Below are 19,375 nucleotides of genomic sequence, written 5' to 3' on the forward strand. Positions count from 1 at the left end.
TAACAGAAAATTAAAGAAATTTGGGTTTATAGTTGTGGAACATGGGCTTTGGACTTGGCTCAGCATTCTTTTTTCAAGAAAAATTAAGGACTTATTTTAGAATTTTATTTCAATTTCACTAGGGTTTGGAAGGAGAACAGAAATTTGAGATGGAAGACTTTGACTTTAAGCTATGTGTTTCTTCTTTCTTCTTTCTAGGGTACTCTACACTACACAATCTCCAGGGTTTCCAGATTTATAAACCCAAGTGCTAATTTATATTATTCTTTGCTGCATGCTTGGATGTGCCTATCAGCCTATTAAGAAATTAATAGGGTGTCTGTATATGTCATTACTAATTTTAAGCAGGAAGAAGGACATGCCAAGCCATAACACTGATGCATTTGAAAATATGTTAATTGTCTTTCTCATTATTTACCCTGCTTAGTTACTTGCCAATACTACTTTACTGAAAACAAGTCATGAGAGATTATTTTAAAAAGATAAGTGAATTCCTTTGAAATGCCAGATTTTTTCTACTAACTGAAGAATAGTTTTCATGAGGATTCTCACAGAGAGATCACCAATCAGAGATAAAAGTTAATATACAGTTGTTATACACTATTGACTACTTTTCAACCTCAATTACTAATTGAAATTATCTATCTGAACTCAGCAGAAGTGGTAACTAGCTTTCAGTACCAGCAGCTCTCAACCTGGCTGTAGAACAGTTACCAAGAGTTCAACTACATTTTTTGTGGCAAAATATCTGTGGTAGTTGTAAATGGGACACAAGCAAGGGAGTATATTTTTCTCCCCAGCACACCTGGCTGTCACTTACTAATACAAGTAGAGATATTCCTGCACAATGATGACTCTATATCCCCCTCAAAAGTGGGGGTAAGACTGCAAAAGGATGGTCTTACCCTGCATCAGTGTGTATAAGGAAGCATAACAAATATTCGTGGTGATTTTATGCATCATTTTACACTTTCTGCATGAAAACCTGTGATCCTGGAGGGTCCTACTCCATTTTAGTTTTTGGGAGCACACTGGATGGGGTTTTTTTGAATGTGTAGGGACTGATAGCTCTTTGAACATTTAGATGTCAAATTTCTCTTTCTGATATTTCATTCCTGGGTGGCAATATCTTGTGGGCTGCCAGAGACCTTCTCTAAACAAATTTTTTAAAATCCTGTTCCCTTTCAAAGGATGAAGAGAGATGGCACTCTTTCAAACAATAAATCAGGAAATGTCTCCCTGACACTGAATGTGAGCAAGAGAGAGGCAAAGGGCAGGGTGTGGGGGGAAAGAAGCAGGGAGAGTGCATGCATGTGCAAAAGCCAGTAATTTTCACCACTTGTATGCTCTTTAAAAAGAGTGACAACCATCATATGGGATACAACTCTTCTGTGTCTATTCCTTGCCACTTTGCTATGCATCAATCTTTTCTGAGACTGGAAGAAATTACATATCCAAGAGGTGAAGGTAAGTATCATTCCATAACACACCAAACCACTCTGATTTTGCACACGTTTGTGTATATAAGACTCCAAATCACAAGCCAAAGAAGACGAAAAATAAAGAAAAAGGAACAACCAACTGAGGAATAGATTGAAGAGGAAGATTTGGGTTCAGAATGTCAAGAGGGGAAGATTGTGTTTCCTGAAGTTGTTCTCAAAAGAAAACAATATCCCAGACCTAGAAAGTCTCTGGGAGTTAAGCATTTAGGCTCAGATATTCAAAGAAATCTTTGCATAATTTGTCACTCAAATCCTACCAAGTTGCATGTAAGATATTTGATTTTCTGCACATCTGCTAAAATAAGCCTACAGTTCAACATTAGCAGAAAACAGAGGGAAGAAATGCACCTGTATAAATACTACATTCCATGCAGAGGTATGCATCTTCACAGCATTATGTGGCAGTGCTATGAAGGAAGGAAAAAGTTCCTAAAAAGCAGAATTAATCATTCTACCTGTGGTCTTAGGCTAGCAGCAATCTGAGCAGACTGAGACAGTTTGATCTTAGGTCATGACAGTTAGAGCTGATGAATTTACAGCTGCTGGACAGCAGAGCTTTTGGGGCAGGCCCAAACCTGACCAGAGAGTGCTGGTAACTTATATTTCAAAAGCAGCAGCATCTTTTTTTGATTGCTTTTTTGTCTCTCATCTTTTTTTCTTTATATACAGCATCTTTTTGATTTCTAATTTTTATTCCTTAGCTTGAAAAGTAAAATGTGATTGAGTGTAAGTTGCATGTTGACTCCTGCCGATAAGAGCTGAACCACTCATACTCTGTGTGGAATTCAAACAGGACTTTTGCCTGACTGTGAGCATCCAACACAGGGTGAAGAATGATGCTTGTGCCAGATGCTGCAAGAAGGTTTCTTATTTTCCATGTCTTTGGAAAGCCTGTGCCCAGATTTCTTCACCACTGGGGACTTTCCTTCAAGAGTGGTCTGCCTGGACCTCTGAATCAACCTTAAATCCAGACCTAAAGCTAGTCTCAAGCTGTGTGTTGAAAGAAACATACTTATTTTTTTCAGCCTACAAAGGAGAAGCAAAAGAGAAAATCACAGAACCCTAGAATCAGCTAGGTTGTAAAAGACCTTGGAGATCATTGAGTCCAACCTACGACCTAACACCACCTTGTCAACCAAACCATGGCACTAAGTGCCACATCCAGTCTTTCCTTAAACACCTCCAGGGATGGTGACTCCATCACTTCCCTGGGCAGCCCACTCCAATACCCAACCAGTCTTTCTGTAAAGAATTTTTGTTCTAATGTCTAGCCTAAACTTCCCCTGGTGCACCTTGACGCGATGTCCACTCATCCTGTCACTGGATGCCTGGGAGAAGAGGCCAACCCCCACCTGGCTACAGCTGTAGAGTGTAGCAAGATCTCCCCTGAGCCGTCTCTCCTCCAGGCCAAACAATCCCAGCTCCCCCAGCTGTTCTTCATAGGGCATGTATTCCAGGCTCTTCACCAGCCTTGCTGCCCTTCTCTGGATGTGTTCATCTCAACATCATGTGAGGCATCTCAACATTCGTCCTAAATTGAGAGACCCAGAACTGGACACAGTTCTCAAGGTGCAGTCTAACCAGTGCTGAGTACAGGAGAAAAAAAGTCTTGAGAAAGGCGAGAAACTACCCATGTATGCCTTAGAAATAGGAAAAAAAAAGTTGCTGGAGTTTGACTGCATTTGACTCCCTTTCCATTCTTTAAACTAAAAAATAGAGTGAACATTCTGAATTCAGAATGTCCCACTTGTTAGAATTTTTTTCCAGTGAAAAAGTGAAAGATTTGTCTCTTATTTCACTGCAGCCAAGGCTTCATACTCTTAATTTTGGTAGGCCCTGGCTACAGACACTTAGTGTTCTGATTGGTATTAGCTGATTTTTAAGAAGCAGTAACATGTTTTGGTACCAAGGAATAAGCTGTGGCCAGTAGCAGAGGTAATTTTATATTGGATCTCCCAAAACTGATTGAGCTGCAGTCCAGGCCTGGTGTAACACAATCCAGCCGGCTGTAATGCTCACAGCACTGACCTGTGAAAGACAAAGTCATTACAACAGTACACTGCAAACAAAAGGAACCTAATAAAGGTGTGATTACAATGAAACTTGAATCAAAGCATTAAGGAATGGAAGGCAGAAGAAAACACAGATTGTATTTCATCTCTCAGTCACATATGAATACAAAGCAAATTTTGTATCAAATCAATCATCCCTCATCTATTTTCCTTCTACACAATGGATGCCTAATATATTTGGTCAATGATCTGCTGCAGTAATGAAGTAGTACAAGAATATACATCATGACAGTGAATTCACTGGCAGGAATATGTTGAGTGACCTTCTCCAAATGTAAGAAATCTGTGTTACTTAATTTTTTTTTTAAAGTCTGTATTTGTGTTTCACAAAGTTTAAACACATGACAGGAAGCAATGCATACATTTTAACTTCTTTTCTTTGCTCTGCTACTGACTTGCAGTGGCATTTTGGTCATACCTGCCTTTTTCTTTTTTTTTTCCCAAAGGTGAAATGGGTCTGTATAAGATACACCAAGTTTTATGAGTACTAGTTCTTTGAATTTTCTGATCACTTGTACAGTTCTGTTATCCCTTCCTCTGTATCTGATGCTATATGTGTGCTCCAGCAGCCAAGAAAGATGGTAAAGGTTCATCCCCATTCCTCACCTGTTCCCTCTTCAGAAGGCATCAGGGAACAAAATCCTGCCTCCAAAAAGGTGAGGGAATCGTGGGGCAGAATTTTGCAGGAAGAGTTATGTTGGGTCTAAGCTGTAAATGAGATTCTAAAATATTCCTTTTTCCACCCTTAACCCAGAAAGCAGGAAAGGACAAGAAACAGTCATTTTCTAGTTCCACATCTCCTGGTGAGGATCATGTATTCTCACTTCACATGAGCCAGCCCATGGGAGACCAAATGGTATTCAGGCTGCTCCTCATGAAAAGAAGGCTCAATGATACTGGAGATCATAAAAAATGCTGACCTCCTCTGGTTACAGAATCTCTCTCATAGTTACATGCAAACTATCTGGGATATTGAGTAATCTCAGGTGTAGTCAAATAGGGAAAAACCATAGCTGTGGAATGGTCCCTTTCTTCCTCAGATGCTCTATTACTGCATGGTTTTAGTTATAGTAAAATATTTTCTGCTGCTATAGTAAATACAGAATCCTGTGATGTAAAAGACAAAGGGGGAGGGGGGAAATGTTCGCATAACATTTTGTTCAGGAGCAAGCATGTGGCTCCAAATATACTCTGGAGACACAGTCTTTCAATTTGTACCATGCAAAGTCCAATCACAAGCTCATTAGTCAGAAGTGAATGAGATCCCCATACCAAAGATGTGAGGCAAGGGATGTCATTCCTGGAAACAGCATCACATGGGACACAAAATCAGAAAGAAGAAATTCAAGCAGCTCTTCATCACTGATGCTGGCATTAAAGAGGGGGACAAAGGGAGGAATACAGATAGGTGAAGGAGGAATGAGAAGGAGAGAGAGAGGGAGAGGGAGAGGGAGAGGGAGAGGGAGAGGGAGAGGGAGAGGGAGAGGGAGAGGGAGAGGGAGAGGAGAACATGCTCCTAACATGGCTTTTGGATGCTGCTTCAAGTGCCTGCATTCAGAGCTAAGACTTGTAATTGACAGAGGCATAGAAATAGAGGACAGGCAATATGCCAGCTCAATACAATATAGTACAATATAGTGCTCAATATAGAGCACTATACTCTTTACTCTGATGATGGTTTTTACCTATTGTTTGTCTTACAGTATCTGCAGGATGTCCTAGAGGGGACCAGGGTCCTGGTGAGTGCAGTGGGATGCTAAAATAAAACTGTCCACAAGCCACTTATCCAGAGATTGCCAGAAACAAAATACCTCTTTTCAGTTTCCAGTAGTTCTCCACTAGGTAGGCTGAATCCCAAAGCCCTGGCAGCATCTGCAGATGCAGAGGACACAGATGACACAGATTGATGTGTGACTGCTGCAAACTGCAGAAGGGCTTGGCTCTGTTTATCACAATTGGCCAGGGGACCCTGGCTCCTTCCTCCACTCCTTTGATTTGTTGTTTCTTTCTCTGGAAGAAAGAGGTAAAAAGCTAGTGGTTTTCCACTGAAAGAGACACAGTATGGGAAGAGTTAAAATAAGAAAGCCTGAATGTTTAATCTGCCAGAAACATATGAGAAGAGCAATCAAATCTGGGATAAGTAGCTCTGAATGAGGTATGCCTGATTGCTTTAGACTGTACTGTTTGTCAGTCTTTTAAAATTCAAGTCATTACCAGATGCTGATCTGCTCTAATATTGTGATATTTTATCTGATTACACTTATGTGATTGTGCTATATCTGCTATTTGCCTTCCCATTTTTCCATGTATATTAAATGCAGGTGGTTTTATTATTCAGAGAGCTGGAAAGTGTTGACTGCTCTGAATATAAATGGGGATATTATATCATTACCTTGCTCTGAAAGCAGAGTCATTCAGTGTGTAAATCATATGCAAGGTACCTAGTGGAGACACAATAAACCATAATGTCTTGAGAGAGAAAGCAATGAGAAAGGGATAAGGAGATAAAAATTTAAGGCATTGTTAAAGAAGGATAATCTTCATAATCCTATTTAGTTCTTTCAAACCACCATTTGATAATATAACCTATATATTCAAAACTTTTTTTAAGTTCATTGAGTATCTCTTGGTGAAGTTATTGCCACATGGAACATTATCAATAACGAGACTGAATAAAAAACAAGATCACCAACCAAACAGGCATTTTAGCTGCTTTCAAAAAATGCAGAAGAGGCCTACATATTTCTGCAAAAGCTCCATGGGCCCTTCTTCTGAAAACACGTCTTACTCTGGGTACAGGGTTTTGTGATACCCTGGAAATATATCCAGGAATCATTTACAGCATATCTGAAAAGCAATCTGAGAATCCCCTTTTGCTTGCAAGCAAAATCCCTTGATGATTTCACTGTGATAAATCGAAAGCATGATAAATCCCACTGTGAGGATGCTTAGAACAGTTACTGGATGTCAGAAAGGCTGAGATTAGAGACACCTCTGAAGAAGGGCTGGCCTAGCTCCCTTGCTGAGCTAGAGCAGGTTGCTGAAGACAATGTGCAGCTTCATTTTGGGTATCTTCAGCAATGGAGGCTCCACAACCACTCAGAGAAACCTGTCCCATTTCTCAAAATCCCACACAGGAAAAAAAGACTTTTCTTATGTTTAAATGAGTATTCCTGTCTTTTAGCTTGTGCCCATTACCTCTCATCCTGCCACTAGGCACATCTGAGGAGAGTCTGCCTACATCTCCTTTACCGACTCATGAGGTATTCATGCATCTTGATGAGATCACCCCCACCCTTCTCTTCAGGCTGAGCAATCCCAGCTCTCTCAGCCCTCCTCTCCCTCTTGGGAGATGTGCTCTAGCCCTCTGAAAATCTTCATGGTGCTCCTCTGGACTTGTTCCAGTAGGTCCATGCCACTCTAGGGAGGCCAGGACTGGGCACAGAACTCCAGGTGTAGCCATCTCTACATGTTGTTGGCTGTTTTAACATAACCTCTTATAATCCTGCTAAACCCCCAACAGTCATGACAGACAGATTAAGGTAAATGAACAATAAACAAGTAAAAATAAAAAATACCTAATGCCTTCCCTTCCCTGCCCCCATCAGTTCTGCTTTCAGCCGTCAGAAGGACACCAGGGCTGCCAAGTCCCCCAGAAAGGTTACAGCACAAAACCATCCCACCACCCCTGTGTTTACAGGAATGATTTCAGAGTGTGACTAGGAGTCCAGAGAGATGGAATTGGCCAAGTGAGCAGTGAGTCTAGGAAAAGCAGGATAGCCTTATGTCGATGCTGGTGGGGCAAAGTGTACAGGAGGCAGCTAGGGGAAAGCTCTACAACTAACACACTTCAGACACTAACTTTTCTGAAAAACAAGAATGCAAAAAAAAAAAATAGAAAATAAGGAAGTCAATGCAAAAGCCATGGATGAACAGTTCAGAGACAAATACATCCAAGAAGAAAAAGGAGGAAATAAAGAAAAACAAACATAGAAGACAGAGCCATAGTTATTAAAGGTTGGTTTAGGCTTGCAGGGTAAAGCATAAAGGCAACAAAAGAAAAGCAAGGACTAGTGTAAGGTGACAGAATTTAAAGAAAAGCTGGCTTGATATCTGAACTGAGGAATGCTCTCCACTCTGTAAAATGCAGTTTCAGAAAGCATTTGGAAATCTTGATTCATCATGCTTGAGCACAGTTTCTCAAATCTCCTGCACAGAAAAGTGAACAAGTGCCATACTGCTTTTCCATGATAAAAAGCTGTCTTGCTAATCACCAGCTCATACATATAAATCTGACCAATGGGAAAAAAAATGGAGGACTAAAATATGCAGAAATTTCAAAAACTTCAAGAACTAATGCTTGAAATGCTGTATCAGTTCACAGTATGAGATTTATGCATGCAAAAGTCTTACTGAACTAGGGCATTTTTAGAACTTTTGATTTCCTTCTTTTGCCAGTTCTTCAGAAAATGGACACTAGTTTTACACAGCTTTCAGAAAACAACTGTTTGCACTGGCACGGAGGTTCATTCCCATGTCTGTTGGTTGTAGCACCAGACTGAGGATTTAAAGATAAAATATGACCAAACTGAACAGTTTTGTCCTGTCATTTGACTTCTTAGATTGCGAAATAAAGGAAAAATGACACTAGATTAACTGTATTTGGATGCTGATATATCAGTTTTTTGTTTTCATGTTTCATTTTTTTTTAAGGAAACTTACCTCAAAACTTACTTAAATTTGTTTGGATAAAAGACAAACTTTTGCAAAATCTGAATGGCAGTTAAAAGTGAAAGACTATGGTGTAAATTTTCAAAGGCACCCAGATACTCAAGGAAAAGGAACTCTCTCAGTCTTGATTCTATTTAAAGTCCTTCTTGTATAGCACTTTAGAGTGGATAAATATTACATTTGTGAAAGCTGCATGTTCTGAATGTAGAGGAGTTGCAAACACCAGTTAAGCCCAAATAAGGTCAAATCTCTTGTAGGAGATTGGAAAGACAGACTGATAAATTTACTGCAAAGCTCCTTACATGTGTTTCTGCTGGGTGGTGTACTCAATGTCAGAGACTTTCCTTGAGTGCAAATGTGCCCCACAAAGACTTAAGAAGAAGCAACAGTTAATGTAACCCTGGGTGAACTGATGTGACACAACGAGCCAGGAGGCATTTGAAACTTCTGGGTTTTAGATCCCACTCTCAACAATTTTTCCTCTTAATATAAAAAAAGATGGGAAGAGGAAGCTGGACATTTCTCAAATGACTCTGACAGGCACGGAAGAGTTTGTAGATTCTTATTCATGTTAATATGTAAAAATTTTCCCCTAGAGAAAAGTCAACTCATTTGAGAAAATTATATCAGAAGCAAAACAGCTTGCACAGTTTCTTGTTTTTCTCCTGCATTTGTTTATATGGTAATTCCTGTAATATCTCTTCTAAAAATACAATTTTGTTTTGATTGTTAAGGTGCAAGGAGCATCACTACAAACAGAGCCTGCAAAGTTATTCAGTTCATCCTGCTACTGTACTGAAAATCCCCTGAGGCACAGTGTTGCAAGGCCTGGATGAGCTCTCTGTCAAATTATGCACACATTTTCCAGCTACAAATTGTGAATTCTCTAAGTTCTATGTTTCACTGCTTTGGCCAGGAGTGACTCTGGGCTGTATAGTATGCAGCCTCCATTCTTTCGATGAAAAAGCTCAGTCAGTTCCTTCAAGAGACCTGTTCAGACTGCTGTGCAAATTTTACAAAGACTTAACACAGTTAATGTGCGTCCAGGAGTGTCATTTTCCAAGGATCTCAATGACCTCTGAGTAGTGACAAAAGTGACTTTGTGTTTTTTATCACTCATGTCAACCTATCAAGAAATTACTTCCGGAACTTTATCCTTAATTTAGTAACCTGACGTGTTACAGAAATGATACAGTCAGAAAATGGATTAACAATTCCTCTATTTAAAGCTGTCACTGGGAAAAACAGATGTACTTACAGATCCATGATGCACACGTGTATTAGAATCACAGAATCATAGAATAAACTGAGTTGGAAAGGACTCATCAGGATCATTGAATCCAACTCCTGGCCCTGCACAGGATATCCCCAATAGTCACACCATGTGCCTGAGAGCCTTGAACAAATGTTTCTTGAGCTCTGTCAGGCTGCTGCTGTGACCACTTCCCTGGGGAGCTGTTCAGCGCCCAGCCACCCTCTGGGGGAAAAATATTTTTCTAATATCCAACCTAAACTTCCCCTGACACAACTTCATGCCATTCCCTTTGGTCCTGTCACTGGATCATGACAGAGAAGAGAGCAGTGTCTGCCCCTCTGCCCTTCACAAGGAAGTTGTAACTGCAGTGAGGTCTCCCCTCAGTCTTCTCCAGGCTGAACAGAACAAGTGACCTCAGCCACTCCTCATACAGCTTCCCATCAGGGCCCTTCACCATCTTTGTTGCCCTCCTTTGGGTACTCTCTAACATCTCAATGTCTTTTCTGTGTTGTGGCACCCAAAACTGCCCCCAGCACTGGAGGTGAGGCTGCCCCAGTGCAGAGCAGAGCAGGAATATCCCCTCCCTTGCCTGGCTGGCCATGCTGTGCCTGATGTCCCCCAGGACACAGGTGACCCTCCTGGCTGCCAGGGCACTGATGACTTCTGTTCAACTTGTCATCAACCAAGTCTCTTTCCATGGAGCTGCTCTTTAGCTTTTCATTCTGTACACACAACCAGAGTTGTCCCATCCCAAGTGCAAAGTATGGCACTTGATCTTGTTAAACTTCAGAGCTTTCAGATGTAAAGACTCTGTGTCACAGACTTTTGTCTCAGAGGAAATGTTATTTAAAGGAGTCTCTGCCCCAGATGCTGGGTCTTATTCCCTGTGTTGCCACAGAGTCTCAGTGACATAACTGTTCCAAAAAGAATTTCCGTCTAATATCTAACAATTAATCTAATTATCCAGTTTCAACCTACTCCAAGGTTGAAGCCATTCCCTCTTCTCCTATCTCTACAGTTCCTGATGAAGATTCCCTCCCTGGCTTCCTTGTGGGCTACCTTCAGATGCTGGGAGGTTATTATGAGGTCTCCAAGCAATCTTCTCCAGGCTGAACAGAAAAAAAAAGCTGAACAGGTCAACTTTCTCAGCCTATCTTCACAGAAGAGGTGTTCTATTCATGTTTTATGTTTCATTATCTCTCTTAAAAAGTTAAGTATGAATTTGTGTGACATAAAATTATTTTATTACTAAAGAAATATATCCTGCTTTGATCACACCCTCCCATCAAAATACATAGGCAAACCTCATTCTTGCCCTTACTTAGAATTTTTCTATTTACAAATGGAGAAATCAAAATGTACACCAAATCTCTTAAAATGCCTTGTCTATTATTCCCTCCAACCCCACCACTACAGTAATAGGGAAACTCATATTGAGCACCTACTGAAAAAAGGAATTTGTTGTGGAATTTGTGATTCTCTCCAAATCTCTGGGCAAAAAGCAGGGATTCAGAAGAGAATTCTATTTCCTCAAGTAAGTCTTTAGTTCAGGCAGATTCACTCAATGAGTCCACTGAGCTTTCACAAACAACAGCAGGGGGTTTTCATGGAATGAAAACATGACAGTCACTGAATTCATCAATACTGGCCACGGGTTGTTTCTGATTTTTCTTTCAAGAATTTCTGTGCAGCCAAATCATCCATCCAGTGTCCCATACTGTTTTCCAGTTATTCCTTTCCCAAGGGCAACCTTTGCTGCTTCCATCTGCTAAAATCTGATAAACAGAGCAGTTCCTTTTTTATGTACATATGAACATATATGCTGAGCATATACCAACACACGGGACCCAGTAGCAGTGTGCTTTTATTCCTCTTCAGCAGCACGGAAACAGCCTTTTATACCTGGTTAAAACCTCCACAAAACATCCGTTTTAATGCATTACTAAGTCACAAAACACTTGCAGACCTGAAATAACAGCAGGCCTGAAATTTGACATAAGAAATCACCCCTCAGTTGAATTTTGCTGTATGACTAGCATAAAAATTTAGGCAGTCTAATAAAATATTTAGAAATCTGTTCCTGATTCTTTGCAGATGGCCCCTGAAACTTGTGTCTACATAAGACAGCATTGTATTCATTAGCACTGTCAGCAAAATAAATGTTTTCAATAACAAAAACAGATGAAATGTAGAGGAAATATTGAGTCAGGACATCATACTGTATAAACAAGCACAGCACTGTTCAAGCAGTTCTTTTATTTTTATAAACTAATCTGTAAATGCAAGTTATACATGCTGTATGGAGGATGATAGCTAGTCATTTGGAAACAATTGGTCTTATGTGGAAGAAGACGACATGCTATAGTAGGGGACATAAGACAAAGACTCTAATGAAGAGCATGCAGTTCTTCAAAAAAAAGGTGCCAAGATACCATATTTACTCTCCCTCAGTTTTTAATTCTTAACTAGTGGTAATGTAGACCCTTTAATAGTTTTTAATGTTATGCACAACTTGGTCACTTCATGATCAGCTTTCTCTCTGCTTGAAATTTTGTACTGTCTGAGTACTGAAACGTGATTTGAACACTGCAAAGTCAAATATCTACTGCAGAAAAACTTTCTGTACCCATTTTTGAGAAAAACTCTCTTGTCCTAAGAATTTATTGGAGTAGAAAAATTTCTAAAGGTAAATGTATGTTGGAATTTCTCAGTTCAGTGTTAAGGACAATATTATATTAAAACCACCAAGAAATCATATTACCAGCTTCTTTGGAATTTATAACTTAGATCACAAATCCAACCAATCCTCTGTAAAAGAAAATATATCCTTCCTCTTTCTTTCTGTAATCTATATAAAGCATCTGTTCAATACCTTTTTTCCCCTCAGACCATATAGTGTGTTAACAACCTCTAGCTGCTGCCAATAAAAGAGTTGTTGGCTATGAACAGCGAAAATCCTTTCTTTTCTCATTAGCTGAGGGACAGACTGGGCTCATTAAAACTAGCTTGTGCTTTTCAAACAGAGAAGGAAGAGAAAAAAAGATATGAAAGAGACAGGGTCAGGAAGAATGTGTTGCCAGTAAGGATGCTATTTCTAATTGTTTCCTCCATATAAGCCTCAGAATTACCTCAAGAACTGGCTGTACTTTAAAGACATAAGAAATATTTCTAGTTGTTTGGGAACGCATACAATGTGGTCCAAGAGAGAGAAACAAGCAAAAACCTTCATGGGGAGACTGAGCCACAGATGAAAACTAGAGAGACAGGAGCAAGGAACCATGAGAAACAGGTGCAGGGAAAGTGAAAAGAGAATAACTAGATTGAACATGACTGCAGAGGCAAATGTCCTGTGGAGGTACATGAGCTCTTTTGCTGTGGAAACCTCATTAGTAAATGAACAACACCTCTAGTCTCGGAAGTAAGTCTGCAAGACCAAAAGTAATGTGCCCAAACAAGAAGTTTTACAGATTTTCAGTTTACCCACAAGAGAGTGTCAGTTTTCTCTCTTAGGTATGAAGGAGGTACCTCTGCCACCACCAAAGAGTAGATTGAGAGCAGAGCAAGACATCCTGAAGACACAGTGAAAAGGATGCCTGATGCCTATTTTATTGGGAAAATAAAGAATAACGTGGGAACCCCAAGCCTAACACAGAACAGCAGCTAAAAAAGGATAGTCACTGTAATAGTCAGCATGAAAATGTTTGAGTAGCTTTGTGAACTGGACTTCAAATTTCTATGCCTTAGGCAACCAGATCAGTAAAGACCTTAGGATTGCCCTGCTCCACAGTTCATTCAAATTCTCATTCTTTCTAAATGTAGAACCTGAAATCAGGAAGAGTGAGGAACTTCTTACTGTGGGCATCCAGAAGTAAAACTAGAGTTGAGGAAAAGTGCTGTGGATCCCATATCCAGAATAGCTTCAATTCATGTGATGGGACACTGCTGCAGGAGGATATGCCTGAGTGGTAAAAACAAGAAATTACCAAGGAGTGGAGAGCAGAGATGTACTCTCTAGCTGGTGTGTGTGCTAACAGTAATAAAATAATCTTTCTAGTTCTCATGTCTGTCACAGAGACCAAGATAAGCAGAAGAAAGGGTCCACCAGGCCCCCCATGCACTTGGGGCAGAAGCACTGTTCCTCTGTGTTGCAGTCAGGCAGAGCCCAGCAGCAGTGCCAGAGGGGCTGGGGACAGGTCTGAGGATAAGGTCCTGTGTCCTGCTGGGCACAAAAGCTGAGCAAGGACAGATAACCTGGAGATAAGGGAAAGATTTTTCTCCATGGAAGAAGCCACAGCTGGGCTGTGTGGTTTGGGAGGTGGTGCTGTCTTCCCCCTTGGAGGCTTTCCAGCTCCCATGGAATGATGCCCTGAGACCTGGTCTGACTCCTGGTCTGAGCTGAGGGGAGTGGGCTGGAGTGGAGACCTCCTGAGGTCCCTGCTGGCCTTAAGTATCTTATACTGAACCAATGTTCTCAATTCCAGGAGGACATCAGCATGCTGGAGAGGATTCCTGGAAGCCCTAATTAAGGATGAATTAAGTAACTGGAAAGAATGCAGTGCAGAGGGAGATTTTAAGGATCTCAATCTTTTTACCTTATTAGAAGCAGGTTAGTGGATGCATTGATCACTGTCCTTAAGCATGACTAAGGAAGCACAAATCTGGTAACAGAGGGCTCTTCAGTCTCAATCTCCTTCAGTCTTCAGTTCTAACAAGGATCCAATGACTGAGGCAAAATGAAAGCTGCAGGAAGAAAAAGCATGACCATTTATAAAAATTAACATAATTAAGTAAGGATTTGTGGAAATCTTCTGGTCTCAACCAAATGTAAGTAGGCTCAGAACTAGTATTAAAACCTTTTACTTTGAGAACCTTGAGGACTGAATAACATCTTTTTAAATAACCAACAGAGGTTAGAGGTTTATTTCTGACCAAAAAAAAAAGAAAATATGTATATTAGCCATTGGCGAAGAAGAGGCAAAAATAAAGTCTAGGAAGAGAGCTTATGGAGGGAAAGAAGCCTAAGTCAAAAGGAAACAAAAGTATGGAATTACACAGGTGATAACTATAAGCTGACATTATACAGAAGATTGAAAAAAGATACTTGCACTAACTCAGTTCATTCTGGCTTTGTTGGTACAGCTCAGTAGAGCCACCAAAAACTCAGATGATCAGCAAATCAGGCCTTATGTCCACAGCTTTGCAGCACACACCCAGAAGGAAGATTACGTGGGAGAGGAACCATCTTGCTGTGCTGAGGAGGTGGTGTGCCACTTGTATTGCTAGTGGCCAGCGGGAGTTGTTGTCAAGGGATAATAACAGGATGACCAACACTGATGCACATGCAGAGCAGTCCTTTATTGTGTTCTGGACTGGAACCAATGCTCTGTAGGGCAGAACTGTGCCTCACAGTTCCATAACAACCAGATAGAAAGCTGGAAACAGAAGGTTAGATAAATGTCAGAGACAAATAAAAACCTGTACATGGTTCATATTTATTTCTAAGTACAAACACAGCAGAAAAGAGCAATAATTAGCTGAAAATGAAGTAAGAATACTTATAGGCATAAAGCACAGGTGTTTGAGAGAAATGTCATAAGTAATGAGTAATTTCAATATTGTTTGCAGGTCTGGTGCTGAGCTAAAAACAGAATCTACAGTCAGCACCTGTCCTAATACCAGAGTGACATTAAGAATATATTATAAAGAGTTTTCAATGTGATCAGATTCACTCTTCTTGAAAGGACATAGAAAATAACTAGAAAACACTTATCTTTGTATTACAGCCAATGCTGGGTGTTGCTTTAGTTAGGGGTGTTGGTATGGTGAACGAAGAGCTTGGACAAAGTAAAATGTAGAACTGATAAAAAAAATAAAGTAGATGTGGTCTCTTGTGTGAAAAGGTTTGAGGATGCCTTCTGGGAACTGAAACTGCCTTTCATAACACTCAGGCAGCCAAGTGGCAAGATTAATTATATCTAAAAAGTCTACTACCTTGTAAGTCCCTCCTTTTCACTAACATTTTCTGTTTCCTCTGTCCTGCATGGCATGTAGTTCCATGTCAGTTGTGTGCCTTGCCGTGCGGGTTATCAGGGTAAGCTTCCTAAGAAAGTACCATGAAACAAGGAGCCTGCCATACAAACCACCCTTGAACTGCCACCATCTCCTCTGTGAGCATGTGCTCTCCAGCACCCCAGTTATCTTTGATGCAAAATGGGTTTGGGATCAGCTAGGTTCTTCAACATCAAAAACCTGAGAGGAATAAAATGTAAAAAATAGCAGAGTATAAGCCTAATGAATGAAGTGACTGAAAAATGCAGTCTGGATTATAGGTGCAAGTTATAGTAGCCCACAATTTCCCTCCAGCAACATCCTTCCAAGGCTGCTCTAACACATTGCTGTTGGACTATGGGATGGAAAGGATCAGAAAAGCTTTTGGTTGGAAAAGACACTGAGACCATGTAGTCCAGCTTTTGACTGATCACCACCTTTTTGCCCAGACACCATGGCCCAATCTTTTCATGATCACCTCCAGGGTTAGTGACTCCACCAACTCCCTGGGCAGCCCATTCCAATGTTTAACACCCCTTTCTGTGAAGAGATTCCTCCTGGTGTCTGGAAGTCCTTCTGATGTCCTGACATCCAGATTCAATATAAACAATCCTTCTTCCACAAACGTATGAGAACCTTGCCTATCATCAGCAGTGTTTCTTCCAGAAAAGTGTATTGAATCACTGCAAGATTCTTTCTTCATAACTGGTTTTGCAGGATTTCATTTGTAAGTCAATGAGCAGCCCAAGTTTTGTTTAATTGCTGCATTTTTATTTATATTAATTCAATGGATTTAAAAGGCTGCTGTGGTTGGAATTAAAAGGAGGTTGTTACACTATTGAACATTTCTCCTTTAGGCTGACAAAAAGAATCTGTCACTTAACCTGATGGCAATGAAAGACAGTGAATGAATCACTGCTTGAAAAAACCAATTTATTTAGTCACTCTGTCACTGTTATTTATTACTTATCAGCACATGCTGTTAGTTCAATTAAATACAAAAACTTGAAGTTCTCTTCCAGCCCTCTCCCCACCTCAATTTTTAAAAACACACAACAAACAAGAAAAAAATTACATGGATCTGCAGTGCTAAGGCTGAACCCCTTTGGCTTTATTGTACTTCTCTTGTTTTAATTAAGGTTTGTTTATTAAATTTCTGCAGCTAAGGTATAAGGATTATTAATCTTATTCAGTAGCTAAAGATAAAAGTTGGTAGAGAGAGGACAAAAAAGAAGAAATTAATAGTAAGAGAAAGCGTTGATTGCAACAGTTTACCAATAAAAATGCAGAGAGCTGCAAAGAGCAAATATTTTTCCCCATTTGCATACAAAGGAGTAAGAAATGGAAATTCCTATTTTTTTTATATGGGCGTGTCATTTAGAACATTAGTAGTAAATGAATCTGCCATTTCATAATATAATCACAGATGTATAAAATCAACCATATTCAGTTCAGTACTGCCTTTTCTCCTGTTCGTTGCTTCCTACATGTTCTTTGTTTAAGACATGATGAGAGCAGATAACAGAATTTTTGATCCTCGTGAGAGGACTCTCTGTTCTTTGCTTAATTAACATGGGAAGACTTTTTTAATAATAACATAAATATAAAAGGTAAAATGAATAATATAAATATAAAATCTACTTGTTTGAAGAAAAATTGGATTTGGAGATCTGCTCAGTACATACCACTGCTGCAGTAACAATAAATTAAAGTTACTCTACCCCAAACCCTTTTACAAGATTAAAGGGATAGCTGAATTGCAATTTCAACTAGGGTTACATGTCAACTGTGTCAAATGCTGCCTGCCGATTCCTGAGCTGATTCCCTTTTGCAGTGATAGGCATGCATGATATCCCAACAGCTTTTAGGGCTGCCATTTGTCACTAGCCCTCACTTCAGGTGAGTTCACCATAGGTCAGGTAAGTTCATTCTTTTGGGCAGTTGATATTTAGTGAAAAATACTGGCAACACTTCCTTCCTTCTGCAGCAAGTGGAGGTATAATCAGGGGCCCAGGGGCTCCCTGTCTGCACCTCTGTTTTTTAGGTTTGGCTTCCCAGTCAAAACTTCAGAGTTAATTTAGGTGGCTGTGAAGTAATATATATATTTTTTTTTAATGGTCCACTAAAAAGTGTTTCAGGCATTCACATCTTTGACATGCTGTACTTTTCATGAGACAATAAAAATCTTAGTTAGCTTCATTCTCTGTTCTTTGACAACCAATGTTTTAATTAAAACGTCCCAAATTAGCAAAAGTGCAAGGAACAGGATTCACCAGGCTGGACCCTACCCAGAAAAACAAGCATAATAATGAGGCCTGCAGAGCCTCATTATTCATGCCAGGGAAACAAGATTCACCAACCAGAGATTTGGTAAAAGCATCATCTACCAATTCCTGCACCGGTTCATTTCACCAAAGGAGAGTAATTTACATGTGACAAATATCACTACACCATGGCACATGTGGAGGCCCTCTCCATGAACAAGGAAAACACAGAAATTTTCTCAAGGTCTCTCCTGCAAAGCAGATATGACTTTTGTGGTTTTAAAATTATGCAGATTAGTCAGTGAAACAAATGGGGAAACTCCAGTATTATGTGATCTGATGCTAATATTTGGTAATAAGAGATGTACTTGAATGGTATAAATTCAACCTAATCTTGATACCTAACTCTTTCTAATAAGGGTTCTAGCTCTTCAGAGGTGTCCAAACAATGTAGAAGAGTAAAACTGAGTCATTTAAAGGAAATTTATATTGTTTCAATAGGGTCCAACTATGGTAAAGACTGCCTATTTTAACTTCCATGGAACAATATCAATAGCTCTTCAGCATTTCAGTATAAAGATAAGAAGGTCCCTGTAAGAAACCTGTTTCTTTAAAATATGCTTTATTTACATCTTTTAAAGAAGGTAATACATTAATAGAATTGTTTAGACCCACTAACTATTTAAAAGGAATACTAGAAATTGAGGATACAAAAGTGCATTTACAGTGCCTTTACAGTAGCAGGAGGTGCCTTCAGTAAATTTTCCAATATTGCATCCCACTCAGGTTCCAGTATACCTCTATGTCAATGCCCTGATGAGGCCTGGAAAGCAAGTTGGAGAAGGTATCAAACAATGCATCTCAATTTTTCTTGGTATATAGAACAAATGGCTTCCTAAAATGACAGTTTAAGGAGTGTCATATTTGTAGCAAACAATCTTGCAACCTGTAGTGATAGGGGAACTGGTGCAGCCAAAGAAACAGGGGACTAAAGCAGAAGCACTGGGATATGCAGTGTAACTGGGATATGCTCTGTAGAGAAAATCTCCCATTTAGGAAGAAAAAAAATGCTATAGTTGCTAAATCTTGATGAAGGGCAACCTACCTGCCCCCAGTTCCAGCAAACTGGGTTGTGCATCCTAGATCTGAAGTGCCACACTAGGACTGAAGTAACCAGGGTTCCAGTCTGAGTCTGTCCGTTTGTCTCATGACAATGAGACTGTCACTCTGTCCTTCAACTTCAACTTTTCCACTTTTTATCAAAGTACACAGATAATAAAGTTTCCTTGCTCCTACCTTATACTTGTCCAAATTGCAAGTCATTCCCCTTTACTATTCTGCTCCCATTCACTTTTTATGTAGGGAAAAATACTGCTTTCAAGTTGTTTATACAGTTTGGGCTTTGCTCTCAGTACATCATTCTTTGAAACAGACATTGTTAAAGCAACACAGCCCCCTAGTGTGGATGTAATCCAAAAGCAAAATTCACATACAATTATGAGG

General features: G+C 39.9%; 1 long non-coding RNA gene across 1 annotated transcript; it reads right to left on the reverse strand.

Moving 5' to 3' along the window:
- Positions 1–3,020: 3,020 nt before the first annotated feature.
- On the reverse strand, positions 3,021–18,075 carry LOC146424550 (uncharacterized). Its single transcript, XR_014846928.1, has 5 exons — positions 15,552–18,075; positions 14,672–14,992; positions 14,153–14,300; positions 5,386–5,584; positions 3,021–3,530 (listed from the first exon to the last, which is right to left on the reverse strand). It is a non-coding gene; the product is annotated as an uncharacterized LOC146424550 (long non-coding RNA).
- Positions 18,076–19,375: the final 1,300 nt, after the last annotated feature.

Source organism: Lichenostomus cassidix, chromosome Z, assembly GCF_008360975.1.
Source record: "Lichenostomus cassidix isolate B80296 chromosome Z, HeHo_3.0, whole genome shotgun sequence".
Taxonomy (NCBI): Eukaryota; Metazoa; Chordata; class Aves; order Passeriformes; family Meliphagidae; genus Lichenostomus; species Lichenostomus cassidix.